Source organism: Syngnathus floridae, chromosome 6 (genome assembly GCF_059516105.1).
Source record: "Syngnathus floridae isolate MCC-2025c chromosome 6, RoL_Sflo_1.0, whole genome shotgun sequence".
NCBI classification, from domain to species: domain Eukaryota; kingdom Metazoa; phylum Chordata; class Actinopteri; order Syngnathiformes; family Syngnathidae; genus Syngnathus; species Syngnathus floridae.
The window spans coordinates 16,379,945-16,396,473 of NC_142418.1; the positions used below are offsets into that span (position 1 = coordinate 16,379,945).

Below are 16,529 nucleotides of genomic sequence, written 5' to 3' on the forward strand. Positions count from 1 at the left end.
CCACTCCCAAGTGCTCCCATCTGCCATATTGCCCTCCTCACCGCAAGGTTTCATCAGCCAAACCATCCAAAGAGCAAAACCCAGGGGCAAGACGCAGCTATGGAGACCCCTAACAAAGCCACGGCATATCGAGGATCCTTCTCGCCCTGAGGAGCTCGCTATCTGAAGGCCAGCATGTGACATTACGAAGGTGATCCATGTTAGTGTCTCTCTCTTAAAGGTCATGATTAACAGACAAGCCATTGAATAGTCCCACTAAGTAGAACAGTCGGCGTTGGAACACAATCTGATCCTGGGGTTGTTTTTGAAAACAAAGAATACATTGAAATGGAACACTTTGGTCCAGCTGGCAATGGCAATCAAAATGTTAACGAGAAAAAGTCAAATCCTTTGATAATTAAACCAAAAACATCTTACATGAGCGGTGCTCAGAAGTTTTTTATTTTGGACGCTCTCGTGCTCTTGTCAGTTGTCGTAAGCAGATGATGTCCTGTTCTAGAAGTCTTTGATGAAACTGCTCATCGCGTTTTCCATGAAAATTATGAATCGTTCTTCCTAGAGGAATGAGTGTCCTAGATTTGTAATTTATGCTAACCCCCCCCCAGCTGGCAGGCCAGATAATTGACTTTTGGGTATTCACGATTTTTTCGGGAATTTTTTAAACGACTTTCCACGTCCCCCTTAAGGATTTTACAAGGAATCTTTCCTTGAATTGTTTTCGGAATAATTTGTGGGCGGGTTTAATTTGCCCCTACCAGCCCCCCCTCCGTAAAAAAAATCCTATCTCCGCCAGTGCTTGTTGTGTGATCACACCACGCACAAACTAACACCCAAAGAAAATCTCCGCGCTGACTGACGCCGCCGAGTCTTCCTAATCACATTTGACGACAAGTCGCGTTGAGTCATCGGCTGTGACGGCCGCGGCGAGGAGAGGCGAAGACGAGCAAGGGTTAAGCTGCGAACCTCTTCTGACAACGCTTGTCTGAGGAAGCATTAGCCGGCGCAATGACAAGTGAAATATGGGGTCGACTATCAGTCATTCATCAATGAGCCCGTCTTGTCGTCATTTGAATTTGGAGCGCTAGGCGATATTAACCTTCGTCACCCACCCTGAGTTGCGTCGGACAGCCTGGCACTGCCTGAGACTGACAGGCACGGTATCAGAGTAACTGTTGGGCGTCACTCCAATAAATGCTTTCAGGCACTTGGAGACATGGAGAAAGTGGTCTCAGCATGATGACTGGCAAGTGGAGGACTTTTTTTTTTTTTTAAGGAAAGACCAAACTACATTTTGACTGAAACAGCTAAAATGAACTCATCTTTGCCTACCGAATAAAGCGGCCTCACTGTTCCAATACTTTTGATGACGTGTGTACAGTAGTCCCTCGTTTATCGCGGATAATCGGTTCCAACAACCACCCGCGATAAGTGAAATCCGTGAAGTATCGTCACCAACAAGAAGTACAGGGCAGGCTAACGAGTTAGCGGAAAGATGCTAATTCGCGATCATGCTAACGGACTTCTAAAGAAACGAACTTTTGGAGCAATACTACATTGTCCTAAAGGTTAGACACGTTTCCACAATTTAAAAGTTTGATTTTGACTTTTAAATGTTTTAAGTTGGGAAAAAAATCCGCGATGTAGTGAAGCCGCGATAAACGAAACGCAAAGTAGCAAGGGATCACTATATTATTCATACACACTCGATTAATTGGTTCCGTCCGTAGGTATCGTCTTGGTTTTTTTTCCCATCAGTCATTTCAAATGAATAACTGAAGGCACTTTTCAGCGCTTTGGTTTAAAATGGCCGCGCTCATCTACCTGCCAAAGATGGATAATAATCCTGGAAATGACTCCCTTTGGAGAGAGAAATTAACCTAGATTTCCATATCAAAGCGTTATGAATGGAGCTCCTTTTCCCTGCCTGGCCGCTCTGTTTAAAGAAAGCCGGTCGGTGGAAGTAGCCCGCAGTGATGCACGGCGGCCCCGCGTACAAGGCTCCTTTCTTCAACGGCAGCAACGCCGCAACAGAGGAAATCAGCGGCTTTGCGCCACGGCAAAGAATGAGATCACTGGGTTTTCCGCGCAAGGTCAACTCGGAGGCGAGGCGCGGCGCCGTTTAAAATTCAGTCCCATCCTTTGGCGAGCACTTGAAAGACACAGTACCAGCCGGGGGAACCCGCTCGCCATTATGCAAAGAGGCGATGGACTTAAAGTAGCTACGTAATCTTAATGAATGCTGGGATCTGTGGGGGGGGGGGGGGGGGGGAGTCAAGTAGACGAGGCTCAGACACGCATGGTGAATAATCTTGCGTCAACAAGAGGCAACTAGCTCCCTCCGTCTCAACGTACGCGTGATTACAGTGAGACAAGTTCAAAGGTTTGCTGCAAAAATAAGTGGAATAAATTTCCGAGTGAGACGTTTTATCGCCATGTAAATAATAAAAACATCTGTATGTAATTACCAACAGATGATAATTGGCACTATTTATTTTTTACTTATTTTTTTTAGCAGCAGTTTGTACATTTGTTTATTTCCTTCCCCGTTATGACCTATGTCATCGTCCCCGGCTGCAGAGACTTAAAGCAAAACGACAGCCATTAGCTGACATGTCACACAATGTCGGGGTCTGGTTCTGGCCCGCTGCCTGCTGGCTGTGTCCTTTGCTTTGCCCACTTGGCTTTGCGAGACGGCCGGGACATCGAGCCTGACACATCGGAACCGCCGCTCCCTCTCGGTGCCCTCTTTCATTCCCGCTATGGGAGGGTCCGAGCCCGCAGAGATGGAGCTGTCCAGAGACCCGAGGCCCGCCGGGTTTGACTGGGCCAAGATCCGATCAAGCCTGGAGTAGAGGGTCATTTTCTTCCATGACTTCCACTTGCTATGATCTCTGAACCGATTCTGAAAAGGTCCCCTGACTTGATATGAGCAGACAGCCCCCCCCCCCCTCCCCTGAAAGCTGCCTTCGGTTCGGCTTGCCTAGCCCGGAATGGGAAGAGCGAGGTCAGGCTGGAGGAAGGCATGGAGAGAAATGGGGGGAGGGAGGGGGGGTCGTGGGCCGATAGCAATGCTTCAGGTGCAGATGGCACACTGTTTTATGTGTGGCCTCAATGGAGTATGTCAGCCAAGCTACTGGAGGCATTTAACATGGGAAGATCACACAAAAAACATTGTCATCCCAAATCCAGAGCTTCATTAGCAAAGGTCATTTGCGTGACAGCCCATGCTTAATAGATGGACGATGAAAGCGGGTGGAAAGAGAATGTCATTTCAACAAATAGTTTTTATAATGAAGCATAGATGCAGGAAGCAAAATATATAAAAAATATAATATATAAAATATAATTTAAAAAAAAAATATATATATATATATAGTATTCAAATATTATTTAAATATAATATATATATCATATTATTTATTAAATTATTAAATATTATTTAAATTAAATATTTGATAGTCATGATAGGATTTTCATTCACATACTTAGTGTAATTAGGATTTTTTTAGTGTTATTTATTTTTTTTCTCATGGTTTTGCGGGTACCGCAACACCGGTAAAAACTACTCATGCCACCCAAAATTCCGAATTCCTAACCTGGAATGTACCCACGCTTGTGTTAGCTTCCTGTCTTCCTCCAAAATTCCCCAAACAGCTACATTTCCGCATATTGGGGTGATAAGATGGAGCCTGACAGTGAGCCCCAAGTAGCAAGCCCCGAAAAAGCCACGCGAGCGAGAGGTCGGCAGAGGTGAAGCAAAGATCCAAGTCCCGTCCCGTTGTGTGACATGTTCCCCTTTGCCCGCTCACCCCGAAGGCTCGGTGTCAGTGTTAACACTTCAAACGCTCAATATCTTCACCAAACACAAAGGACACAAGCGCCTCGCTATCCACATCCTTTCCTCCAGGAAAGGCAGATATGGATCCTTCCCAAAAGGTCAGCGGCGGCTGAAGTTTCAATGATTAAGCGCGGCGGCTTTGTTGTTTGACTTTTTTGCCGCTGAAAAAAAATCTACTTTTAGGTGCAAATGGCCTCGTTACTTACGTACGAGAATGGAATGGAATCGTTTTCTATATGTCAATCTTAAATTGCAAGGGGTTGTCATTTTTTTTCCTCCCTTTGATAGTTTTGTTATTAATGCTGACTCAAAATGTCAATAAGGGGGAGAAAATGACATTTTGAAACCGTGCATATCGGAATCAACAGAAATATTGACGTCTGCCAAGTGGTGATTCGTAAAATAATCACGTATGTCTCGACTTCTCCCTTCTTCAGAACCAAGATGTCTCCCGATTGCCTGTAAACTTGGGTCACAAAAAGGTTGTATGACCCTAAAGCACAAAGACAGAACCAAACCCAAATAGTCTGCCCAGCAACAGGTGACGACAACATTGTCAATCAAAAAGAAAGAGGAAACACATTCATGTAAGTAATATTTATTCATTTTCATTCGAATGACACTCGAGTCGATGTTCCATACTTTGGTACCTGTTCGAAGTTGTTGGTAAACGCTCGCTATCAAGCTAGCTTAAACGGCGTCCACCGCGCGGCTGTCGTGGCGGGAACAAAACGTTCCCAATTCCAGTGGTGGATTTTTTTAAGCCTTTGTCTTCGGCCATCCAAAGAAGAGTTTGGTGAAGGGGCGATACAAATATTTAGGGTGAAGTAGAAGTTGAGTACATTCAATATGATGTTAAATGGGGTACAGATTTCTCAAAAAATGTTAACGATCCAAGAAATGATAAGAATGGAAATTCTCAAACTTTTTTTTTTAATAACTGAGATCTTAACTTTTCTTGCCTTTTGACTCTCAAACAAAATCTGAAGTCTTTAAAAACACACTCTCCCCCCCCCAAAAAAAAAACCTTGCGAACAGACGAAACAATTGTCTCCACTTTTACCTGTTCATCAAATCATGCAGCGACCCACATACCGTTTCTGGCTAATCTCTCCAAAGACTGAGATCTGATTTCAAGGCAGCGCGAGGTGATTCAGCAATCAATGTGGTGAGGTCCGCCGCTGCTCTTTGAAGGGATCTCTAGTGAGGTGACGATAAAACTCCTCGCCGATTACTGATCTCGCTTCTCCACGAGCTAGCTAGAGGACGCACTTCCATTTTGAATACCTTCTTCCCATTTTACCTGTAAGCGGGCGGCACGTGGCGAAAAATAAAGCAGAACGTCGGATAAATATATAATTGTTTGTTCAAGGATGTTTTTGCACAGTGTGAGACCTTACCGCGTGGAATGCTCCGCAGGAAGTCTCTCGAGGGAAGGTCTCATTTTCTGCCTCCTGTCGTGAAATATTCAGCCGGCCCCGAAAATAATACGGGAACCGTTTCAAGGCTTAGCACCTTTCAGATATTCTGGCAATAATGGACAGGGGCATTAAATGAAGCGCGGCCCTCTCGTAGCACAAAGGGGAGGGGGGGGGGGGGCAGAGGTTTGGAGTCTACAGCCAGGCTTTGGCATAATACTAATGACGGTTGAAGTGCCATGGAAATATACGGCGCGGCGTCGTGATTAGCCGAGGATGAGCCTGCGAAATACAGCCGACACTTTTTTTTTTTTCCACCTTCAGTCATTCAAGGTCTGTTATGGTTTTGGGAAAACAAACAATAAGCGCATAATTGATGATAAATAAAATACCTACGTTTCACCAGTGAATGCCAAAATGATACCCCCCCTCGGCAGAGAGAGAAAAGGAGCGGGGAACTCAAGGGTGCGCACAATAAATGCAGCGGCGGCGAAGAGAAGATTGTTATAGGAGGGCTTTGTTGAAAGGATTGGAGGGTTTAACAGTCCCACATCCTCTCAGGCTGTCCTTCATCTCCAATAATCAAGCTTGGCCGCAGAATATCCCGAACCGTGTTGCCGTGCCTGCCTGGCACTCATCTTTAAACCGCCAGTCTCGGGCTTTCCTCTTGAAGTCTATATGTCGCATTTACGGCTTCAAACGCCGACTGCGGCAGACGGACATGCCTTTAAAGCCAGATATCGCTTGCTTTCTTTTTGGCTCTCTTTTTTTTGTGCTACATTAGCATCAGATGAAGGGAAGAATTGTGCTTGTGATGCAATGGGTTTCCTGAGAATTGAGTGCTGCTGTGAACTTTGTTTGCAAAAAGGCCTGTGAAGCAAACTTTTGAGCTCGGGTCAAAGTGCAACATGGAGCTCCATTGTAACTTGAAATAAAAAAAAAAAAAAAAAGAAGAATGCACTTTCTGTGTACACTAACCTGCTAATGAAAAATGGTATGATACTGTACGGCTGTGTCAACATTTCAATTGAGGAAAATTAGAACAGAATAAACAAAACTATTTATTTATATAATTTCATCTTTTTAAAAATATTTATTTTGCGGTTTAGAACCTGCATATACAGATTAATTAAACACATGGAAAGCAATTCCAAATAATTTTGTTTCTTATGTAGTCTAATTTTCTCATGACAGGGATTTTTCATAATCATCAATTATACTATTAATATTTCCCTCTGTGTGTAGTGAATCTGTCAGCGTTTTTGATCCATTGAAAAAATGAATATCTTTGCTCTCTTATTGAGGTGCACTTGTACAGTCTGTCACTGTCAGTTTGGCCATTGTACACTTGGGGGCGCTGCAGGCCACCAATTCCATTTTCCCCTTCCATGAGAGTTGCTCGCTTTGGGCCTGCCTGTCAGTGACGAGGCTGTGCGCTGCTTTCGTTTGTGTCTGCACGCACTTTAAGCAGGATGAGACCACAGGTACCAGGTTCACACCACGGTCCATGTCACTATCGATAGAAAATTAAACACAGCGAAAACAAGAGCGCGACCCCAAAATCGTCCATATTCCAACGGCTCGCAAGGGCTCACGTCACCTCGCTGTCGGCTAGTTCCAACCTGTAACATTTTGCACGGTGAAAATAGTCCAGCTGGACGCATTGTGTACACTCAACCCCCCTCCTCTCTCGTTTAACGCCTTTGTGTGAGACCTGTACGCCTTTGCCTGCTAATAGCTCGTCCGGTTGAAGGTCAGGGTACTCCCCTAATGAGCTGCTGCGAGGATTTGGATCAGCAATTTAAAGCAAGCAAGCAAGGCCACGAATTTAGACGCTTACTGGACACAACATTAAGGACACAGAAGTGTGTCAAAATGGGGGACAGTATTTCAAAGTGAGGTCGGAGTTTGGGAGTCTAGAAAAAATGTTTGCAATAAATTTCAAAAAGTGCTTACCAACGTGATTATGAGCAGCGCGTCAATAAAGCAAACATACTGAATCAATTCGTTTGCTCTCGGCGTATTAAAGTTTCAGACGGGATTGTGATTAAAACCCAGCTAACAGTCGTTTGTGTGTGTGTTTTTAAAATGGTATTTATTTTTCAACAGAGTATGTAAGGCTGAATTGAACAAGAATGACATTTAATATCTTAACATAGTAGAACAGTTGCAGTTTAAAAAATAAAATGGTTGAGGTCAAAGTGAAATCAGCAATTTAACCACAAGACTTGTCAGTTACTCGGAATGGAGTAAAACAATGATAAGGTCTGTATGCTTTCTACACTCCAAGCCTGTCGGGTTTCCAAGAAAATGCGGAGGTGTGAGAGCTGAGATTTCACAGAACACACACACACACTTTGAGTCTGCAGCTCCTGCAGGGTTTGGTTCGGGGGTTCCGTCGAAACAAGCCCGTTGCAGATAGTCGGCCTGCAGCCAACTGGTTTGGATTGTAGGGTGGGACCCAAACAGATGGGAACTCACTCAAAAAGGTGAGGACGAGGTCAGTCTGAGCTCGGGCGATAAAGCTGTGGGCAGCGCTCGTAGCACTGTTTTAAAAGTTAACTGGAGAAAACAGCTTGTGCGGTCGGACTAAACTAAGAACATATTTTTCCCCCCTTTTGTCTAGATCGCCACAGGCGGAAGAAGCAGACACCAAATGTTTGAAAATTATCTGAAAAGTGGAGTGGGTTTTTTTGGGCTAACCCAGATTTTGCCGTACCCGAGACACGGGAAGTTGAAGCACTGTCCACGCCCACCGCGCGTCAGACGGACGACATCAAAGGTAATTAAGGAACACCTTGCAGTTTGGAGTTCAATGATCAAAAGTTAAACACTATTCTCACTCATAATACAAATCCCATGAGAACCTTCACCACAAGTAAACTCTTCATAACTCGTGCTGTGATTGGGCAACATTTTCCCCTTCCCGTCACCACGACCCCTCCCACCCACCATCGCTGTAAAAACACTCGCCTCGGCGGCACCAGATTAACAGAGAGCCCCCTAATGGAGTAATTACACCAAGCCAAACATCTATTTTTCACCTGTGCTCCGCCATTATTCTCTGTCTCCCTCGCCACTCTATTGGAAGTCACTTACTCGCCTTACAATGACTTATCATTGACTGCCATTTAGACGTTCCTGAGCAATTTGTCTTTGGCCCGACCGGACAATCTTTCTCCCTCCGTTATATGAAACATTCATGGGGAAAAAGGGAAGCGAAAAAGCCCTCGCGCAAACGTACACAAACAGCGGCAGTGTGTCTTAACAGATACTAGAAAGGTGACAGACGAGGAAAATAATGTTGGCTAGTCCAAACGCCTCGGGGACCAGTTGGAGGGGGTGGGAAACATCTCCATGACACAAATGTGTTAAATGGGTCGTGCTGCTGCCGCTGCTATTGCATCTGGTTCATGCACTTTCAAACCAACTAGATATGTTGCCCTTTGATTGTCGATACAATACCGATAAGATATATTTACAGTATCTTTTAGATATTTAGCGGCGCTAAAGTCGAGCAGCTAGCTGGCTAACACCACTGCCGCTGTCAGGGAAGCAATTAGCAATTGGGCGCTAACGCTAGCGGTGTATAATGTGTTTTTACCAGCCAGAGAGGTTGCAAATACGCCGCGTTGTGATTGACACTAAATTAGCGTGTATCATTTTGTTTGGAAGCAGCCATTTTGGGCGAATTCCAGCACTGCTACGACAAATTGCGACTGTCGTTTTAAGGCACGCTAAACAGATGCGCCGCAGTAAATAGTGAAGCCATTTTGCTTACGGCCTCTAAAGTGGGCAGATGATCATTTTGAAACGTTGTTTTCATTCGCTAATGGCGTCCTTGAATTACAGCTTATGTTGTATTTTGCTGTCCTTCGTAGTCATGTTTAGACTGCTTTTTCACTTTGCACACACTGTCCACATTAGCTTTATGAATTCACAATATCAACCAAGTTTTTCCATGCATAACATAGAACAGCACTGACGGATCGTTTAGCCACGCCTCCCCGCGCGTACGGCGGTAGCCGAAAGGGTTAATGACGTTCTTAACTCAGGGGGGGTTGTCTGATTAGTCTCTCTCGCTGCTTAACACAATGACAAATAACCACGATTCTTTTTCTTGCACTGATAATCAGGACAACATTTCTCACCGGCCCCGAGTGAGACCATTAATCCTCCCGCGATGGCGCCGATAAGTGGTGACTTCAGAGTAATGGCCTTGTCACCTTCAAAAAAGTGGGAGAAAATGTAAGCAATTAAAAAGCTACGCTTGTTATGATATCATTTTGGCGTGTCACATCTATCTGTGTCATCTGCCAGTTTTAATAGACTGATTAATGGAATTATGTTTTTTTTGTAATTATCCGTATTAAAAGGATGGTCTCTACACGTAAAATATGAATTATCGCGTATGTGGGGCGGAGGTATGAGATGTAGATTGCCGTTGTGATTTTTAAAAAAAATCTTACACCGCATCGCCTGAAGCTTAGATGTACTTTTTCCTTTTAGTTTGTAATATTAAAGATGAAAAGATGATATTCTTTCTAGGAATGCATCGCTTTAAAATATCTTAATAGCTTTTGAAATTTCGACTGTCGGTTGTGTTTAATCTTAATCTATGCAATTCTGGTGTAATTTGTTCTATGACTAAATTCTGAAGTCAATTTAATTAACGCAAGCTATCACTGTAAATTGGAATCGCCTTGAATTGTTATTTTTGTGTTGAAAGACTGTGAGAGTCCAATATCTTATTTATTCTATGTTACATTGTACCCTGTGAATTGAACTTTTCGTCATTCACCATTAACCATGCACAAAAAAAAACCTGATCATGTGATACGCAGTACGTCTAAGGCTACAGCTAAGTTTCCTTCAAAAGGGTCCCGGGCCCCGAGTTTCAAATCCCTTCCAAAGCCCGTTTTGGCAACTCTTTGTTTGGCTCATTGGCATTGTGACCCCATGCTTTCTCAGACTTTGAACTCAAAGCTTTGGCAAAGCCGTATTGCTTCTTTAAACACATTATCAGCGGACTTGGGGTTTAAGAATATCACTAATCATCTTAAGGTTTTAGTGCAGAGCGGCAGCATCATCAAAGACTCCCTGGGTCCATTCACTGACTTGGAACACTGTAAGAACAGTGAAATAGCCACAAATGTATTTGCGGCTATTCGTCATCGACTGAAATCCTATCCAAGAACTGAAACTAGTTTTCAATGTTCCTTAAAACGCTTCTTCAACTGAAACCCCCTCCCAACCTCTTTTTGTCTTTCATCAAAAATGTAAATCAAGTACAACAAGATTTCCAATAACATAGTAGCAAACCTCAAACCGCAGCTTTCATTAAGGCTGATTCATTTGCTAGGTTAAGATTTCCGCCTACACAGCGGCATCATAACTTGGCATCTTGTGAGTCTTTAATGAATAATGAATGTCTAAATATATCAACTGACAAGACTCGAAGGCCGTGTTTTTAAAACGGAGACTCGTCGTGCTTAGTCGACAACGTTTGTACGTAATTAGCGTAAGCTAACGGTTGAAGCTAATGCTACAGTACGGTTGGTGTTCATTTCCAAGCTATGTCTTTCATCGACATCTTTTTTTTCCTTTCCATTATTTGTGCCTTGTTTACAAAGTTTCCAACATGGCTGAGTCTTTCTCGCTCACTTTTCTAATCTTAGTGTATCAGATCACGTTCACATCAACGACATCATTTGTTTATTAGCTAGGCTCTGTGGTAAGGAAATTGATATTATTTCTTTCATTTGATTATTTGTGGATCAAGGAAACATTAAATCCAATTTATTTCAGATATACTTAATTGGTTGCTTTTAACAATCCAAGAGTGGATCAGAATCCTGCGGGGTAGTCAGCGGACTTTACCGAGAGAATCTTGGCGTAAAGTAGTTCGGAGTTTACTCTTTGCCCGTCTTTCTGGGGGGCACTTTGCAGAAAATGTGTTTGCGCATGTGATTGCACAGCGGTCCGCTTGTGCCCCCTCGGCTCCTTCTTAAAGCTCTTCAATCTCGTCAGTCCCCCCCACCCGTGATTGCGATTTGGCACCTCGAGTCACATTGTCTTCATCTGGAAATATTTCAGCCGCTTTTGGGGAGATGAGGGATAAAGGAGGAGAGGGTAAAAACACACCCTGTTGTGTGAATCCGAGAGAAGGCCTTGAACCCTGCCATTCAGTCCTTTCACTTCATCAGCTGAGTCTAATTGCCAGAGAGGACAGAATACCCCAGGCCCAATTGTTCTTTATCCTCTTTGGAGCCTCTGAGGCATGAAAAGCGAAAGGCCTGCTTTTGATCTTTTTGGGTTGTTGTTTTTTTTCTTCTTCTATCATCCCCTACTATCCTCTCCCTCAGAGTGGGACACTCCTTTTCAGACGATGCCCCCTTCTTCATCCACACTAAATAATTATCAAGCTCCGCTTCATCAAATAATAGCGGCTAGGGGAGGTCACGACGGGGAGGTCCAAAGGTCCGCAGGGGTGGCCGCGAGGACGCGGCGGCGCTCCCCAACTCATCTCGGAGGCATGCTTCTCAGCGGTGACTACCTTTACAGACCTTGACCCCGGGTTTTGGTTTGCCCGTCCTAATGAGACCCTCTCACGCGTCCCCCGCCAATGGCCGTGTTGGGAGGCCAACGTACAATGAGACGCAGCGCCGTGCTCAAACAAGAGCGCATCTGTGCTATCTTATTCAAGCCTTGGAAAGGAGCTCATGCGTCTCAACGTCCCATAGGCGCCGAGAGCCCGTCTATTGACACCTACTTGTCCTTTGCGCTCGCCACCTTTCAGTCACACCCGAGCTCTCATCGCAAAGAATTCTCGTTGGAGTATTTAGCCCTGCAAATAGTGCTTAACTTGCTTAGCGTGGGGATGGATAATTTTTTTTTTTTTTTTGTCGTCAAGATGAAAAAGTCTTTGACGCTGCTCGTCATTTCTCTAGTTCCAAAGAGTGCCCTCTCCCCACCTCTCCTGACAAAAGCAAACATTAGTTGTATCAAAAGAATGCGGGGGCACCAACGTTTCTTTTCAAAAAAAAGGTTTTGTTTCTTCAAATGGATTCACAAGCATGCAGATGCTTGTTGATTTTTCTTTCAGAGTTGCTCATACATTTATTTATTTTTTATATCCGGCCTTCAGGTTTTGTCCTTGGCACTCACATGTGTCAAAACGTGACGACTATAAAATGGCACTCAGGTGATTAAAGGAAAATGTGCAAGAAATAACAAGACCGCCAACCAAGAGAACGTGTCAACAAAAAAAAAAAAGCGACAGGAGGGTTTGGAGCAAAGTGACAAACAAAAAAAAACACAAGTAGCCCCAACAAAAACCTTCAAGCAATCATGTTACGCACGCCTAACATCTGAGCGCTGTGCCAGAACAAAGCCGAGCTGCTGTCAGTGCATCGATCCGCTCCTGAAGGCGCATGTACACGCACACACACACCTACACACACACCTTTAACTCTCTGAATGACCCCCCCCCCCCCTACCCAGAGCCTCTAACGCTCCGCCCTAACTGCTCCCTCAGAATGTTCTTATTGATCTGGCCTACTTCGCCGGAGTTAACTCGCTGATAAAACCGGACCGCGGGATTCCAACGGCACGATGAGTGTTTGGATGTCTGGTAATGACGTTGAAAGAAAACACTTTCAAACAACTCCATGCACACACACCGACTGCCATTTTGCTCTTGTACTGTAGAAGCTGAGATTCGACGTAAACTATGACAAATTGCTTCGTCAGACTCCGAAAGAAATTAGTTTATTCGTAGAGCACCATTTATATACAAGGCAAAATACTTTACATTTATTTACATTAAGTTACAAGAAAGCAAAAAAATAAAATGGTAAAGTGACGTTTTCAGGATGGCTGCTCCGGATTTTAGCCGCATGAAATTTTAGTAGCCTCTCCGTGTTTAATCCTGACTCCAGGCTCCAGCAAGGAGACCACTCCCTTTGGTTCTCAAGAGCCCAAGAGGGCTCTTCCGACATGTCAGAGATGTACTTTAGCGCTAGACCATGAAGAGACTGCAGATGTTGTGAAGTCTATTTGATGAAAGACAGGAAGCCCTCAGCGCTGAGCTTATATGATTGTGGTCAAGTTTGCTAGACACCGGCTGATTTATATTGAGAGGAGAAAATAAAAAAGAAAAACTTCAGGCAATAAACAAAATGGAAAGAATAACATATAATGTACACCAAAAATGAGGACCAAAATATTTGGACAGTCACTAAAATCTTCAATATTGAGTTCATTAGATGATATATCACTAAATCTAAAATCCTCAATATTGAGCTGATTGAAAAATATATGAACACTAAATGAAATTTATGCGAAGCTAAGAATTTCTTCTTATAATCACAAACTAAATAAGACAACAGCGCCTCTGCTGGTCAAAAGATGCATTTCACTTTTTTCTAATTTGCTACAAAATTTAATTAATCCACAACGACTTCCACGCTAACAACCATATTCTCGATCCATGATTAGTATTCCCATCCCTCGTGTTGTCGTCTTTTGGTCAATTACGACATAAGTCTAGAGCTTGACATTTAATTAAACCTTCTCATAGTTTTTCCCTCATAGCTAACATAGCTAAATATCAACTTTGGATATTTTCAGCAATGATTTTTGGTAGTTATTCTGTTGGGATGAGTAATCAGACTATTTCTCCTAAAATTAAAAAAAAAAAAGTGTCTAGTGAGTGGTTAAATCGTATGTCAGTTTGAGTACACTTTTTTTTTTGTTAAACGTCTTTAGTGCTGTCATGTTCACAGCATTCCATGTGGGAGGGTCTGCTGATAAGCGAGCCATCTGTAGTGGGCTGCCGAATGACATGCTGTAAAGCGAGATTTGAGAGTGTGGAGAGACTTGACTTGACAAATGTTGGCACGTAATGAGACAGAAGGGAGTAAAAAAAAAAAAGAAAAAAGAAAGCAGAAGTCTGTCCAGAGATAAACAATTAGATTTGTCCCTGAGGTAAAGGCCAGGCAAAGCAAGGACTCTCACACTCGCAAAATCAATATGGCTTCCAGTAAGAAGGGTGAGAGGGATGATGAGGTTATCATTCCTTTCTCACGTAAACAATGAGAAACAATTACCGCTAATTAAAAATCGTTGTTTGCTAATATGAACGCTACACCTTCCCATCTGTAAATCAAACGTTTTTGCCAGTCCTTCCATCAACTGCCACGTTGGCACAATGTAGCAAAGAATTTTGACAGATTAGTTTCCAGAGTCAAATCAAAAATATTCATATGAAATATATTTTTAAAAAAATGCATTCCTAGCTTGTTAGTCTATGCACAAAAGATTTTTTAATTCCTCGGCCACTAATAGACGAGAAGACGCCTCTGGGATGAGATGCTTTCACACTCCGAGATAAAACCCATAATGGAGCCTGGCCCGTAGACAGACCGGTCAGCCCCCTACGGGATGTTTTCCTCCCCATCGGAGGCCCGGTCCAGACTTGCCGGTCTAATCTAACATCTCACCACGGCTCCCGGCAGGCTTCACAAGGCTAGCACTGCCAGGACACAGAGGGTGAAGCACGCTCGCTGTGGCATTCGAGAAGTCAGCAACGCGAGATGGTCACGGATTTCGGGGTGGGCGTGCGTGATATGCCGACTCTCTTCTGAGATGGCCTCAAAGGTGTGAGTCTGTGCTTGTCGCCTCATTTCCATGGAGACGCTGACATGACACCCCGGTGGGCTTGTAGCTGTCTCGGCCCCGGAGCGCCGGGGGAGGAGACCTAGCCATCACCTGGGCTCTGTGAGACTTGGAGGCACCGGTCCGATGACTTTTGATAACTGTCAGCCCAAGAAATGACAAGCCTGGAGAAAAAAAAAAAAATCAGCTAGGGATTTGTAGTGGGGCATTGTTTGCTGCACCGTTGAATCTTTGGGCTAAACTCTTTGTTATGCTACAATGAACGAAACCGCGAGATTCTCTATTTGAATGCAGAATTTTATCTTTCAAGGTTGTTTATTTTTTTTATTTTTTTTGCTAGCAACAGTCAGAACATCATACGAACCAGATCACAAATATCGCAAATTGACATAAATAAATAAATAATGGTCACTCCTTTAGCTCAAATTGTCCAAAACCCCAATGTTGCAAATTTACAGACAATAATAATAACCCTAATAATAATGATAATAATAATAATAATTCTCAAATGCTGACTAGACATGTCAAAACAAGTTTAAAAAAAATTTGTTCTTCTAGCTTTGAAATATTTCGCCGCATTAAATGAAGACGTCAAAGACCAACATTAAAATAAAGACGAGCTTTATTGCCGCGCATAACACAGATATCCAAAAATAAATGGAAATGATTAGATCCCTAATCAGAGACATCAGAGTAATCCCAATGTAATGTTCACGACCATTGTTGGTATTACCTAAAAAATGACTGCTAAATGGGATCGCAAATCTCCTGCATTACCCCCCCTCCCCCCTCGTCGCGTGTCTCGTATTATCAGACAAACCAAATACAGGAGCTTTCATGGAAGAATCTCCGCTTTCTTCCTTTTCAGCCAAAAAGAAAAGCGGCATTCTGAATAGCCACGCAATTCTTTATGCAGAGCCGAGACGCGCCACCTTCCAGAATGTGAGAAATGGCCATCCCTAATAATACGCCACTATACAATGCTTCTGACAGACGAGCAATAAAGCAATCAGGGTCCCAGGCATTCCAAATCTCTTTACCGCCCACCCTCTAACAGACCGCGAGATGGACGGCTGACCCGCGAGCTGTCAATCATCGGGGGATACCTGCTGGAGCCTGATCAGGGGGGAGCCGAGGGCAGCGCTCCATCAGATCTGTTTTCACACTCCAGACACTGACGTCGCTAGCGTAACCATCGACACAAAAAGCTCCATCACCTTAATCTTAATCACGAGATACATATAGATGGTACCTATTTTTTTTTGGACTAGTTAGTTTAAATTGGAATGGGAGTGACTTGAGATCTAGCGAGGGTCGCAAATGTAATCCCAGCGAGAGTGTGAGTAACCTTTTTCCTTGCCTTGGGAATCAGGCATTGATCTGTCATGCTGTTTTGTACGAGATGAGGTCTTCGCATCGCCTCTCAACGTCTTCTTGTCTTCTACGTGCCGCGCATGGGTCTTTGATGGCTTCCGAAGGAGCGTCGAGGGAAGGGCGGGGGTGTCCGAGTCCAGTTCATTAGCCGTTTGTAGCTCCCTTCAACTAATAGATCACCATAATGCTGTGGTTAGTTAATGGCTTTCTGGCGTTTCCTC

At 43.8% G+C, this 16,529-nt stretch overlaps 1 protein-coding gene across 30 annotated transcripts in view; it reads left to right on the forward strand.

Annotated features, from left to right (window-relative positions):
• mctp2a (multiple C2 domains, transmembrane 2a) overlaps positions 1-16,529 on the forward strand; it is a 160,844-nt gene that overhangs the window by 72,218 nt on the left and 72,097 nt on the right. For all 30 annotated transcript variants that reach the window (XR_015858890.1, XR_015858865.1, XR_015858881.1 and 27 more), the window contains 2 exons: positions 4,276-4,425; positions 7,883-8,038. The gene's annotated coding sequence lies outside the window, so the exon portion shown is untranslated. The remainder of the gene's footprint in view (positions 1-4,275; positions 4,426-7,882; positions 8,039-16,529) is intronic.